The sequence below is a fragment of the Panthera tigris genome, chromosome B2, assembly GCF_018350195.1.
Source record: "Panthera tigris isolate Pti1 chromosome B2, P.tigris_Pti1_mat1.1, whole genome shotgun sequence".
NCBI classification, from domain to species: domain Eukaryota; kingdom Metazoa; phylum Chordata; class Mammalia; order Carnivora; family Felidae; genus Panthera; species Panthera tigris.
Window position 1 is genome coordinate 19,648,059 of NC_056664.1, and position 13,980 is coordinate 19,662,038.

General features: G+C 40.3%; 1 pseudogene; it reads right to left on the reverse strand.

Moving 5' to 3' along the window:
• Nucleotides 1-1,353: 1,353 nt before the first annotated feature.
• LOC122238352 lies at nt 1,354-4,541 on the reverse strand (annotated as a pseudogene).
• Between the last annotated feature and the right edge of the window lie 9,439 nt (nt 4,542-13,980).

A 13,980-nucleotide genomic window follows, 5' to 3' on the forward strand; every position in this document is an offset into this window, starting at 1 on the left:
TGAGTCACCAGGGACAAAGGAGTGCCCTCTTAGAAAATGGGAACAAAAGAAAATGGTAACCACTTGGGTGACCCGAGGTAGTGCATGTGATGAAATGGGTAAGGAGAGCAGTCAGCGAACAAGAGAAAAGGTGTTTGATTCCTGACCTGGATGACCCCGATGTCAGGAAACAATTAAAGGAGCTTCTTCTGCCAAAGTTTTCTTAATACCAATTATCCCAACATTTTTTATTTCTCACAACTTTCCTGCCCCCACCTTTTAATACAACAAGGCTAAGTGACTTTTTTCATAAAAACTGAAAAGATGAACAATTTTAACATGGAGACAATGTTTAAAAAACTAGCTTTAAAAACATATTTTTATGACTCCTTTTTACACTTGCACATGGTAAGTTTTGGGTTAAAAATAAAGGCTTATTGCAGGATTAATTAGGCCTGATATTTTTTTTTTCTTTTTCGTTTACTTATTTTGACCACTTTCCTCACTAAAATGTAAGCTTGATAAAATTTCAGACAGAACAGCACCTTGTTCACAGGAAGAGTGCCAATAAATTTGTTAAATACATGTGAGTGAAAAAAATGAATGAATAAATTGTTTAATTAATCCTGAATTTTGAAACATATCCTCATTTTTCATAGTAACATATTTCGCATTTCTACCCACAGAATACAGAAGGCACTAATGCACTGATGTCAGATTTCCTTTCTAGAATACAATGTAAATGTTCTGCAACATTCTTAATGGTGTATTACAGTTAGGAAGATATTGAAAAGAGTTATGATCATAAACAAGCGTTTTGGTTGTTAAATAGAGATAGAGATGTGATTTGCATCTTTTATGCTTCTCAAATGCAAATGCTCTTGCATTTATGAGGCATCCAGAGAAATTAGTGCAAAATCTTTAAGAGCTTGATTATTTCTTAAAAGATTCAGGTAATTGAAGTATTAAACTAATCGTGCAAATAAAACTATTCAAAGTAGCAAGATTTGTTATTTATAGTAGAGGTAAACAAAGGCTACTGGTTAGGTTCATCTTCTTTATTCCCTAAGTTCATCTCTTACCTCTTCCCGATTTTAGTGGGCAAATGCTTATAAGGAACAGCTTTTCTCTTTTCTTGGGTATAGCTTGAGGCATCATGTCCAAAAATCATTCAGAATATCAGCTTGGATTTCAGAAAACATGGCCCAAATGCACAGAAACTATGATTCCATGTGTGGTTCTAGAACCAATTATAAATCAATGGTGGATAAAGTCCAAACATCATCATCACCCTTACTTCCCACTCTTCCACTTCTCCTTAATTGGGTACTAGGGTGAGAAGAATAAGCAGTTGACCCAATAGTTCACAATGTACTAATGAAGCAAACTCAGGAGGAAGCCTTGGGTGATCCCGTGGTGCTAAACGAGGGAACCATCTTGGAGACCATGAGGGCTAGGATAAAGGAGTAGCTTTTCCGGATGGTGGCTCAAGGAGAGGGAAAAAGTAGGACCTAAGACAGACAATTAGCAGTGGGCATGTGAGCTTTGCTAGGCCTGCCTATCAAAGAAAAATTCCCACTTCTACAACCATGAGGATACACACTTAAAAGGTGCTTCTGCTGTTCATTGTCCCTAGATGTCACTTGCATGGAACTGACATGTGTGGAGGGTCCATACTCTGTACAACCCTATCTATTTACTCTCTGCTTGGAAATGGTCCTACCTGGGACATCTGATATGCAGGTTTCCAATTCCAAAAACTGACACTGAAACTTTTCTTGCAGATCCCTGCAAATTACCATGAAGGAAAGTAAGATTTCTTTGGACATAACTTTTAAACCCTATTCAGATGTTTGGCTCGGTGGTTCTTAACCAGATTCCACTTCACAATTTCTGTGTGGGGTTTATAAACATAGCCATCCCTGAAATTTCTTGCTTCGTGAGTTTGGGAAGGGATCTAATGGATGGTCACACATGGTTGAGAAATACTGTTTTAGGATCACACAAAATACCACTAAACAAAAATCCATCTCACAGAAATGATGACTAATATTTTAAGAGGAGACCTAGTGAAATAAATAGGATGATGGTGAACAGAAAGAGTTTCATTTACATAATGAATTTATAATGATATTTTTATCCACAATAACAATATCCCTACCATATATTGAGTACCCACTAAGTGTTAAAAACCAAGGGTAGTCCTAAGCACCTAATCTCACTTAAATGCTTTGGTGAGGGGCGTCTGGGTGGCTCAGGTCATGATCTCACAGTGCGTGAGTTCGAGCCTTGCATCAGGCTCTGTGCTGACAGCTCAGACCCTGGAGCCTCCTTCAGATTCTGTGTCTCCCTCTCTCTCTGCACCTCCCCCACTCATGTTCTGTCTCTCTCTTTCTCTCTCTCTCTCTTTCTATTAAAAATAAATAAACATTAAAAAAAATTAAATGCTTCAGTGATAGGAAGGAGTATTATCTCTGTGTCATATATATGTCAATGACTTGGCTAGGGGAAAAAAAAATCTAGCAACTAATGAAAATAGACTCAAGGGCAAGTTTGATCCTCTTTTCTTACTTTTTTCTCTTTCCTTACATACCCTCCCAGTGTCTTTCTGCAGAGAGGGACAAAGTCAATACAGGACAGTGTCATACCAAGGACATATACCCGACCCATGAACTTAAGCTCTAGTTAAGAGACAAGTGATACATCAATTATAGGTATACATACAGTGGCCATGTTTTCTCAACCAAAAATTGTGTCACGTTTACTAAAAATAAGACAGAATTATTTTATTTTATTTTATTTTATTTATTTTATTTTATTTTGTTTTATTATTTCATTTCATTTTACTTTATTTTATTTCAATTTATTTCATTTTATTTTCTTATAGAAGGTGAGTTTTTATTATGAAAAAGCAGCATTACCTAAGGAAGTCACATGATGGTTTCTTTTTCATAAAATGATAAAACAAATTTCTTAAATAATTTACCAAAGGCAGAAATCGCTACCGAACAGTGCTTCCCCTCCTTGCACATCCACAGTGCCTGGCCCTGAATGTCATCAGGTACCTGTGAGCCTAGAGTCTTAGGGCCTGGAAATATCTCCCATCCCTTCTTTGCAGGGCTCTGGTGGCAGAAGCAGGGACAGGAGCTGGGCTCTCTAGAGCCTGGGCACTGGCGACACAGGGAATGATTCCTCGAAGACCCCACTCCTGGGTGCAGAGCTCAGAGCTCCCCAGTATCTTCTCATGCCTTTGTTTCATGTAGCAAAGGAGGCAGCCAGAAAGCTAAAGTGTTGGATGAATTTTGAAGCCCAAGAGGGGAGGAGAGTGGACCATTGCCCCCATTTCCCTCCCCAAATTACTCTCAGGGTGCATCAGGTGGTCACCGCAGGACCAGATGTGCCTGCAGCAGGAGAAGAGGGCCCCTGAGCAGTCTCCACCTGGGCCCTTGTTAGCAGTGGTCAAGGGCACGGCCAGCTCCCAGGGGCTTCCTCAGGAACTTGCTGGGATGCACTGATCCTGAGGTGATGACACGGTGGTCAAATGTGGCTTGCTTCCTGCAATATAGAGCTTCCTTCCTGGCCCTGACTGTGCTCAAAGCAAGGGACGTGGGGACACCACCACCCCAAAATGAGGAGGTGGGAGATGGCTCCCCGGTATGCTCAATTAATGACAGAATCAGTGAAGTCAGAAGCTCCAGCTCCAGGCAGGAAAGACTTGTACACTTCCTACGCTGCTGGGCCCATGGGCTCTGTGGGTTTTTCCAGAAAAGGACTCCATTCTCGCACGTTCATACATGAGGAGGAGGAGGGGGGAGAAGGACCCCCAAAAGATGCTTGGGAGGAGCTCATTACCTGAAGGCACAGTCCTCAGTCGCAAATGCCACTCTCTTTGGTCACAGTGGCCTTGGCTAGCTCTTGTGACAGTGTCCAGAGAGGCTGAATTCCAGCTCCCAGAGGCTCTAGGTCACTGTCAGATTCACTGAGGGAGAAGAGGGGCTCTGTGAGGAGGAGGGGCTCCGGAAAGCCTCCCTCCTGGACCATCGCAGTGGGTAGTCATGTGGGCCCATCTGGGCAGAGAGGAGACACTCCCTCTCCCCTCCCACAGGTCCAGGGTTGAGGGGCAGGGACAGCTCCAGACAGCCAGGTGCAATTGCCACTCAGGCTGTGAGCTGGGGCGGGGGGTGGGGGGGCTCCTGCTCGTCCATGTGCCTCTTCTCCTCCTCCTGACTTTCGCCTGGGTTTCCACCAGCCTCTTGGTGCCACTTTGGCAGGACTCCTGGATTCTCGGGGACATGGCACCCAAGGTGTTTTTGGCTGAGTGAACCACATAGCCTGGAGACCCTACTGCCCTGGCTCTGGGGTTTCCAGGCCTTTCCAGGAGGTCCTGCCTGGTGGTTGAGGCTGACTGCTCTCAAGGGGCAGCCTTCTCTGGAACTGTCTGCCCTGGAGGTCTCCAGGTGGCTGGTGGAAGGCTGTGGAACTGCATTCTCTTCCAGCTGTTCCTGGTCTTGGAGTGATCTCTGGAGCACGGAGGCCCCCACTCCCGTGCATCTTGAAACCATCTGCTTGGTTTAGAGTCTGTTCAGCCCACCAGACCCCAAGAGCCTCTCAGCCACTCAGCACAGCCGCTCAGGGCCCACCCTATGCAGGACAGAATATTTTTAATCAGATGATTGCGAACGTTTAGGGCACGCGGTCAGCAGAAATAAGCATATGACAAATGGCACGTGGGAGGAAGAGACTCAAGATAGAAGGGGCACCAGTAGATAAAAAGAACATTCTAAGCCGATGGTCAGTCAGGTTTATGGGATAGATGGGAGACAGGTTGACTTGAAATATCTTAACATCTTACAGTCTCCCAGTACTCTGTAGCCAGGCCTAAAGCCAGCAAAAGGCAATGTTTTTGTTTTTTGTTTTTCTTGCAAGTCCTTAAAAATATTTTTCACATAAGATTATCTGAGAACATTTAAAGAGGCAAACTATAACTCAGATACCTTGAGTTTACATGGTTTGAAAATCTAAACAAGACAAGGAGGACTATGCTGAAATTATATTGCTTTAAAATGATGAAAGGCATTTTACACAAAACAGCGCTGTTTGAAAACAACATAAGAATGCAATTTTCTATGAAGTTGTCTGAGGTACGAAGTGATATGGAAAATGGATATCATATAACCTTATTCTGTTTATCAATATATAATTATGAAGTAATTTACAATAATGCAGTTATTGATTTAACTTCACCCATGTGCCTTCAGAGGATATTTATACTTTAGGAATGAAATTTAACTAAATTATCGGGTGAAAATTGCCATTGAGCCATCCTAATTAGAAAACAGATGTTGATGAGCAGATCATGTTTTATCCTGGCACTCCCCTGATCCCAATATAGTTGCCTTCTTAATAGATGGATGTTGCTGTGGCTTAACAATTGGGAATAGCTCATATCAGTCTATTGAGGTGAGCCTCATGCTTCTGCATGTGGTAAATAGGAAAGCATTCTCTATTTCCCCTAGAAATCCTCTGATATCTCACAAAATCCATGAGTGGCAGTGTTAACAGTTGGACTGCTAGGTTGGAAATTATAGAGATATTTGTGTGGGCTCGCCTCACCAGTGGAGTCACTCTAAACTCAAAATTTTTTGGCTCATTTATTTAGTTTTGAGAAGAGAGAGAGTGTGCGTAAGTGAAGGGCAGAGAGAGGTGGGAAAAGAGAATCCCAAGCTGGCTCAGCACTGTCACTGCAAAGCCCTATGGGGGGCCCGAACCTGTGAACTATGAGATCATGACCTGAGCCGAAGCCAAGAGTCAGACACTTAATCGACTGAGCCACCCAGGCACTCCTCCCAAAGTCAATATTTGTTAAAGAAAAAATAAAAATAAGGAAGGAAGGAAGGAAAATAGAAAGAGAGAGAGGGAAGGAGGGATGAAGAGGGAGAAAGGGAAGGTGGGAAGGTGAGAAGGAAGAAAAGTGGAAAAAAAGGAAGAAAGGAGAAAAGGGAGAAAGAAAAGAGGAAGGAAGGAACAAAGGATTACAGGAAAGGGAGTGAGAAGAAAAGAAACAAAGAAAATTTTAAACATTGACATTTCAAAGAACACAAAACACATGGTCTGGCATATGTAATCATACCTCACTTTGAATAATAATAATCAAATAAAGATAATACATGTATTTATTGGGTTATTACCAAGTGCAAGGACCTCCCTATCATGTGCTAATTTATTTACTCTTTGAGGGAGGTATTATGATCCCTCTTCTGCAGATGAGATGACCAACACTCAGAGGGATTAAAAGCATTAAGTCAGGCTTTGAGCCCAGGGCGTCTGGCCGCAGATTCCGTACCCTTAATCACCAAGCATTGGTACCTCAGTATAATTTTGAGTTTACTTGGAAACAGAGGTATAAATAGAAATGAAAGTGGAGGGCCAACTGAGAAATTTGAGTGCAAATTATACCTGAAGTTCAAGGAAGAGAGCTGGCAGAAAGCACTAGAGATTCACAGCCCTGTTCTGTGCCCCCTTGTGTCTTCAAGAAGCAAATATGTCACCAGGTACCCAGCCCAAAGCAGGCATAACGATTGACCTAGGGTGTAGAGATGTACCCATGTTGAAATCGCCGAAATAATTTCTCGTAACAAATTGAAAACAATTATGCATTAGGGGCTTGTCTCTGTAGTCCATGTAACAGACTCCAATAAGCAAGCTAAAATTGAGGCTCATAAACGTAATAACTTAAATTAGAACAATAGCTTCACTGCATCCCTAGGGTGCCACGCCAAACTTTGGTTCCAGGAATATTATTTCCAAAGTGGAAGAGTCCAGCCAAACCTCCCTCTGAATTTAATTTTGTTACTTCACTAAAATTAGGTGGTCACATTTTTGTTGCATCTGGGGAAGTCAGTTTTATAAGATCGGAGCAGACCTGTAGGAGGCAAGAATTATCTTATGCTTCCAACCGTTAAGAATCCAACCAGAAGGGGAGAGGTATAGCAGTTGTTACGATTAATGAATGCGTGGGCTTTGAAATCAGATGACTCAGCAGTTCAATTTGCTGAATTGGAGACTTCGGACCTGTAACATAGCCTTGATAAGCCTTAGTTTATTTCGATGTCAAATGGGATACCATAATAATGCTGTACAAGATTATGTGAGAAACCAGTAAGAACTTACATTTAGGGGAGCCTCGGTCGTTCAGTCAGTTAAGCAGCCAACTCTTGGTTTTGGCTCGTCATGATCTCACAGTTCGTGAGTTCGAGCCCACATTGGGATCTGCACTGACAGTGCACAGCCTGCTTGGGATTCTGTCTCTCTGCCCCTTTCCCACTGTACTCTCTCTCTCTCTGTCTCTCTCTCTCACAGTAAATAAACTTAATAAAAAAGAACTTACATTTAAATTTTCAGGTGCTTGACCCCTAAGTACTAGATATATATTGCGCTTCATTAGTTTTTCTTTAAAACTAACACTCGAAGAGTTATAGCTTCTCCTTAAAGAATCCTTGATGGCAAATGGCAGTGAAGACTTCCATCTTATTGCATCGTTAAAATGTTGTAGAATTTTATGATGTAACAAAATGTTAGATGCTGTCTAGCGTAATTGTACAGCCAGTGTGAAATCCATACCTATTCTCATCCTGAAAGTCATCAGAGGTAGGAATCTACTGTGATTGCTATTTTCCCAAATACTTCCTTAAGACCCGTACGTTTTTCTAAGTTGTGCTTTCTAGCAATAGGTAACAAGCTTATATTATCTTGGATATGAGAGTTTTCCAAAAGGTGTGAAGTTTGCTATTGGCGTTTCTGGGAAGATTTTTTTTTCCTCCATGTCAAAAAATATTTTTGTCTATATGTTTGTTTTACTTCATCAAATAATATGCTTTTCAAGCATAGCAGCATGTTATGCACATTCTTCTAAGGATATTCTACTCTTTAAATCTCTTTTCAGATGCACAAACTATCTTCTTCTTTGAGTAGTACAGTGTACTTCCATTATTATTATTATCCAGATAGGGTTTTTTTTAGTAGTTATGCTGGATTAAACTGAGTTTACTAACCAACGAATAATTTTTAATATCGCACCAAGCCTGCCCTATACCATGCTTGATTTCATGCTTGATGCAATTTAAAAATCCAGAATAGGGGCATCTGGGTGGCTCAGTCAGTTAAGCATCCAAATGTGGATTTCAGCTCAGGTCATGATCTCACAGTTCATGTGTTTGAGCCCTGCATTGGGCTCTGCACTGGCAGTGTGGAGCCTGTTTGGGATTCTCAATCTCTCTCTCTCTCTCTCTCTCTCTCTCTTTCTCTCTCTCTCTGTCTCTGTCTCTGTCTCTCTCTGCCCCTCCCCACTTGCACACACACTCTCTCAGTGTAAATTTAAAAAAAGAAAAAGAGAAAAAAAGTCCAAAATAAAACACAGAGCTTCACATATATCTCAATTACATTGCATTTTATTTTTTATGATTTTTCTTGCCTATGACAATTTTGGATTTGTATTCTCTAATCCATTGTTTAAGTCTTTTTTTCATCTGTGAATTCAATATTCATAATCTGGAAGGGTCAGTTGTAAACATGATTGTGGCTCTTTAACTTCATAGTCTCGGTAGAAAGGTTCAACAGATACAGGTCATTGCCAGGTTTGGTCATGGTCATGGGTGACAGCCAAGTACTACTACCAAGGAATAGTTCCCAAGCATCAGAAACAGATTAACAGTCAATAATATGGTGACCCTCAGTTCACACTTGCATAAGAATCAGTCAGGCTGACAAAATCCAGGGAATAGAAGCCAATGAAGAGTAAATTAAAGTGTACCCAGGGATCAATTAACTGTATTTTTCAATTTTTTTAAAAATATTTTTTGATTTTTATTTTTGAGAGAGAGGTAGACAGACAGAGGGTGAGCCCAGGAGGGACAGAGAGAGAGGGAGACAGAATCTGAAGCAGGCTCCAGGCTCCGAGCTGTCAGCACAGAGCCCGATGCGGGGCTCAAACCCACAAACCGTGAGATCATGATCTGAGCTGAAGTCAGACGCTCAACCGACTGAGCCACCCAGGCGCCCCTGAGTTTTTCAGTCTTGAACTTACAAATTAGGGGAGTGATAGAAGAAAACGTAATCTGTGTCACTGCTGAAGGGAAGTATAATAACCAAATCTATTTAGTTCCTTTGGATCCTGAGACTTCCTTGGTGGGATCCAGTACTTTCAGAAGACAACTACTAACTTCAATAGTAGAAGTACAAAGAAGAACAGACAGAATTTTTGACAGAATCGTCAAAACTTTGACGAATAATTTGACAGAACAGAGCCCCTGAAACTTACTGATTATTCATTCACACATTGAGTTATTTCCATTCAGTTTACAAACTACCTACAAAACTCCCCAAATGTCTATTAAGCATTCCATATTCCAGAAAAGAAACATCTAGCATGCAAAGCAAGCTACTCTTACTTACTAACACTTTCTCAAGTTTATGCCCAGGTAGACATATTGCATATACTAAATGCTAGTTCCTAATACACTCCTCAAAAATTCATTGAAAATTCGAGTTTCCATTCTGACAAGTAAAGAACCTTGGGGAGCCTGGGTGGCTCAGTCGGTTGAGCGTCCAACTTTGGCTCAGGTCATGATTTCACGGTCCGTGAGTTCGAGCCCCGCGTGGGGCTCTGTGCTGACAGCTCAGAGCTTGGAGCCTGCTTTCGATTCTGTGTCTCCCTCTCTCTCTGACCCTCCCCCGTTCATGCTCTGTCTCTCTCTGTCTCAAAAATAAATAAACATTAAAAAAAAAGAACCCAGGAGTTGTCACTCAAATCTTCAAAATAATCAAAAACTGAACAAATTGAAAATCGACCATTCTTTTTAGATTCATAAGAAAATTGAGGTCACAGAGTAAACGCCTGTCCCCCAAACTGGGGGAATGAATACAGAGAATCACAACTTACTGGGAACACTTAGATGGTAATTGAGGAATTGATGTTAGGGTGGATGTGGCCTAGCTTGAGAGTTAGAAAAATATAGGGCCTCAGTCTTTGGTGGAGGAAGGTAGGTACTTAACACTTTCATGAGTCTTATCTCCATGAGTTCCATCAGATCCCAAAACAAAAACAAACAAACAAATAAATGAAAACCCCAAAAGAGTCTTTTTGGGATTCCAGCAGCAGAAGGGGAAAAATAACCATTTTAAAGTACACCCAAAGGAAAAGTATTCATCACATCAATAAGTTAAAGAAGAAGAATCACACGATCATACCAAAAGATGCAGGAAAAAGTATTTGACAAAATCCAATACCCATTCATGATAATATCCTCAGCAAACTAGGAACACACAGGACTTTCCCACTTGATAAAACACATCTACAAAAAACACCTACAGATAGTGTTCTAACCATACTTAATAGTTAGAAACTAGAAGCTTTAGCCCTAAGATCAGGAATAAGACAAGGATATTGCCTCTCATCACTCCTATTCTTTTTTTTTTAATGTTTATTTATTTTTGAGAGAGAGAGAGACAGACAGACTGCAAGCAGGGGAGGAGCAGAGATAGAGAGAGGCACAGAATCCGAAGCAGGCTGCAGGCTCCGAGCTGTCAGCACAAAGCCTGACCCAGGGCTCGAACCCATGAACCGTGAGATCATGACCAGAGCCGAGGTCGGACGCCCCACCGACTGAGCCACCCAGGCATCCCAGCTCATCACTCCTATTCAATGCTGCATGAGAAGTTCTAGCTAATGCAGTAACACAAGAAAACAAAATGAAAGAAATACAGATTGGGGAAAAAAGATATTAAACAGTCTATGTTTACAGATGACATGATTTTCTATGTAGAAAATTTCCAAGACTCAAGAAAAAGCCCTCTTGAAATCAATAAGCAATTTTAGCAAGATATGCATCATGCAAGGTTAGTATAAAAAGTCAGTCAATGTGGGGCGCACCTGGGTGGTTCAGTTGGTTAAGCATCTGCCTGTTGATTTTGGCTCAGGTCATGATCTCATGGTTTGTGGAATAAAGCCCAGTGTCAGGCTCTTTGCCAAAAGCACAGAGCCTGCTTAGGATTCTCTCTCTTCCTCGTTGTCTGCTCCTCCCTTGTTTGCAAGCGTGTGTGCAAATGTGCACACTCTTTCTCCAAATAAATAATCTTAAAAAAAAGTCAATTTCTAAATACCAACAATGAACAGTTGAGAAATTTGAAATTAAAAGTACAATATCATTTAATTTAGCACCAGAAAAATTAAATAATTAGGAATAAATTTAACAAAATATATAGCAGATCTATCTCAGGACAACTGCAAAATTCTGATGCAAAAAATCAATGAGGATTTCAACAATTGTATAAAAATATTTTATGTTCATAGATAAGAAGATCCAATATTAGAGTATCAGTTCCTCACAAGTTGACCTGTAGACTGAATGCAATCGCAATAAAATTCCAGTTAGTTATTTTGGACGTATGAGCAACTCATTCTAAAGTTTATATGGAAAGTGAAAACATTACGAATAGCCAACAGAAATTTTGAAGGTGAAATCAGAGGACTGACATTACCTGCCTTTAAAATGCACTTAAGGTTACAGTAATAAGACAAACATACAAATAAAGCAAAACAATCTACAAAAACAGACAAATAAATAAATGGAACAGAGTAGAAACCCAGAAATAAGCCCCCACAAATATAGCCAAAGGATCTTTGATAAAAGAGTAAAGCTAATTCAATGGAGAAAGGGCAATTTTTTCAACAAATCGTGCTGGAACCACTGGACATCTACGTACAAAAAAAATGATAATGTAGACACAGATTTTACATCCTTCGAAAAAATTAACTCAAAATGGATCGTATACCTAAATCTAATGTGTAATACTAAAATTTCTAGAAGGTAATATAGGACAAAACCAAGATGACCTTGGGATAGTTGATGAATTTTTAAAATTTATTTTATTAAGAGGTGAAGTGTTGGTGAAATTTTAGATGCAACACCAAAATCACGACCTATGAAAAAAAAGTTGGTTAGACTTCATTAAAATGAAAGCTTTCTGCTCTGCAAATATCACTGTTAGGAGAATGAAAACATAATACAAAGAATGGGAGAAATATTGGCAAAACACACATTTGACAAAGGACTTGTATCCAAAATAGATAAGGAATTCTGAAAACTCAACAAGAGGACACAAAATCCAATTTAAAAATTAGCAAAAGAGGGGCGCCTGGGTGGCTCAGTCGGTTAAGCGTCCAACTTCAGCTCAGGTCTTGATCTCGTGGTCCATGGGTTCAAGCCCCACGTCGGGCTCTGTGCTGACAGCTCAGAGCCTGGAGCCTGTTTCAGATTCTGTGTCTCTCTCTCTCTGACCCTCCCCCGTTCATGCTCTGTCTCTCTCCGTCTCAAAAATAAATAAAGGTTAAAAAATAAAAAAATAAATAAAAAATAAACAAAAATGAGCAAAAGATTTGAACGGATGTCTCACCAAAGATATAGAGATTACCGATAAGCATCTGAAAAGATGCTCCAAACTGTGTGTCATTCAGAATGATGACATGCCACTGCATATCTATTAGAAAGGCTAAAAGTCCAAAACACAGAGAATAAAAAACTGCTACCAAAGATGCAAAATAACAAGAACGCCCATTTATTGTTGAAAAAGATGCAAAATAGTGTAGAAACTTTGAGGACAGTTTGCTTCTTTCCTTACAAAATGTTACAAAGGTAAACATTGCCTTAGAGTACAATTCAGCAATGGTGCTGTTAGTTAATTACCCAAATGAGTTGAACACTTACATCCATACAAAACCTACACATGAATGTTTATAGAAGCTTTATGCTTAATTGCCAAAAATTGGAAGCCACCAAGCTGGCTTTCGACCTTTCAATAGGTTAGTGGATAAACCTAACTATGGTACCTTCTTACACTGGAATATTATTCTGTACTGAAGGGGAATGAGCCATAAAGCCACATAAAGACAGAAGAAAATTACATGCGTATGGCTAAGTGAAAGAAGCTAGTTTGGAAAGGCTGTGTAGTGTGTGATGCCACCTATATGATATTTTTGCAAAAGGCAAAATTATGGAAATAAGGAAAGAATCGGTCATTGTCAGGACTCCCCAGGAGGGAGGAAGGCGGGAATAAATAGTTGGAGCACAGAATTTTTAGAGCCCTGAGACTATTCTGTATGATACTGTAATGGTGGATAGACGACATTGTGCATTTTCAAAACCTACAGAACTATACAAAGAATCTGCCCTAATGTGATCTAGGGACTATAGTTAATAACAATATAATCAATATTAGTTCATCAGTTGTATCAAATAGACCACATGAATGTAAAATGCTAAGAATAGGGGAAGTGGTGCAGGGGAGCAGGGGTGTACAGGAATTCTTCTGTACCATCTGCACAGGTTTCTTTTGAAATCTAAAACTGTTCTAAAAAATAAAATCTATTCCCCAGCCATGGTGTAGATGCAACCCATAGAACTTACATGTGCGTAAGGTGGTTAAGAAAGCAGTCTTGGGTTTGAATACAGTTTTGCCCATCACTAGCTGTGTGGCTTTTAGCATGTTGCTTAATATTTCTGAGAGTGCTTCCTTGTTGGCAGATTGAGAATAACACTATCTTTAGTATAGGTTTACTGGTATTGTTATTGTTAAATAAAACATGTGCATTGTCAATAACTAGCATATGATAAGTGTATAATAAATAGTAGCTACTATTTCGATCCTACAGGACTTTAGATATTTCAAAGATAGAAGAGTAAAGCTCAGGGGTCCCTGGGTGGCTCAGTTGGTTAAACATCCAACTTTGGTTCAGGTCATGATCTTGCAGTTCATGGGCTCGAGCCCCGCCTCGGGCTCTGTGCTGACAGCTCAGAGTCTGGACCTTGCTTTGGATTCTGTGTCTCCCTCTCTCTCTGCCCCTGACCCTCTCATACTCTGTCTCTCAAAAATAAATAAACATTAAAAATTTAAAACACGAGAACAGTAAAGCTCAGAGATATGAAATTATTTGTGAAGATAATAAAG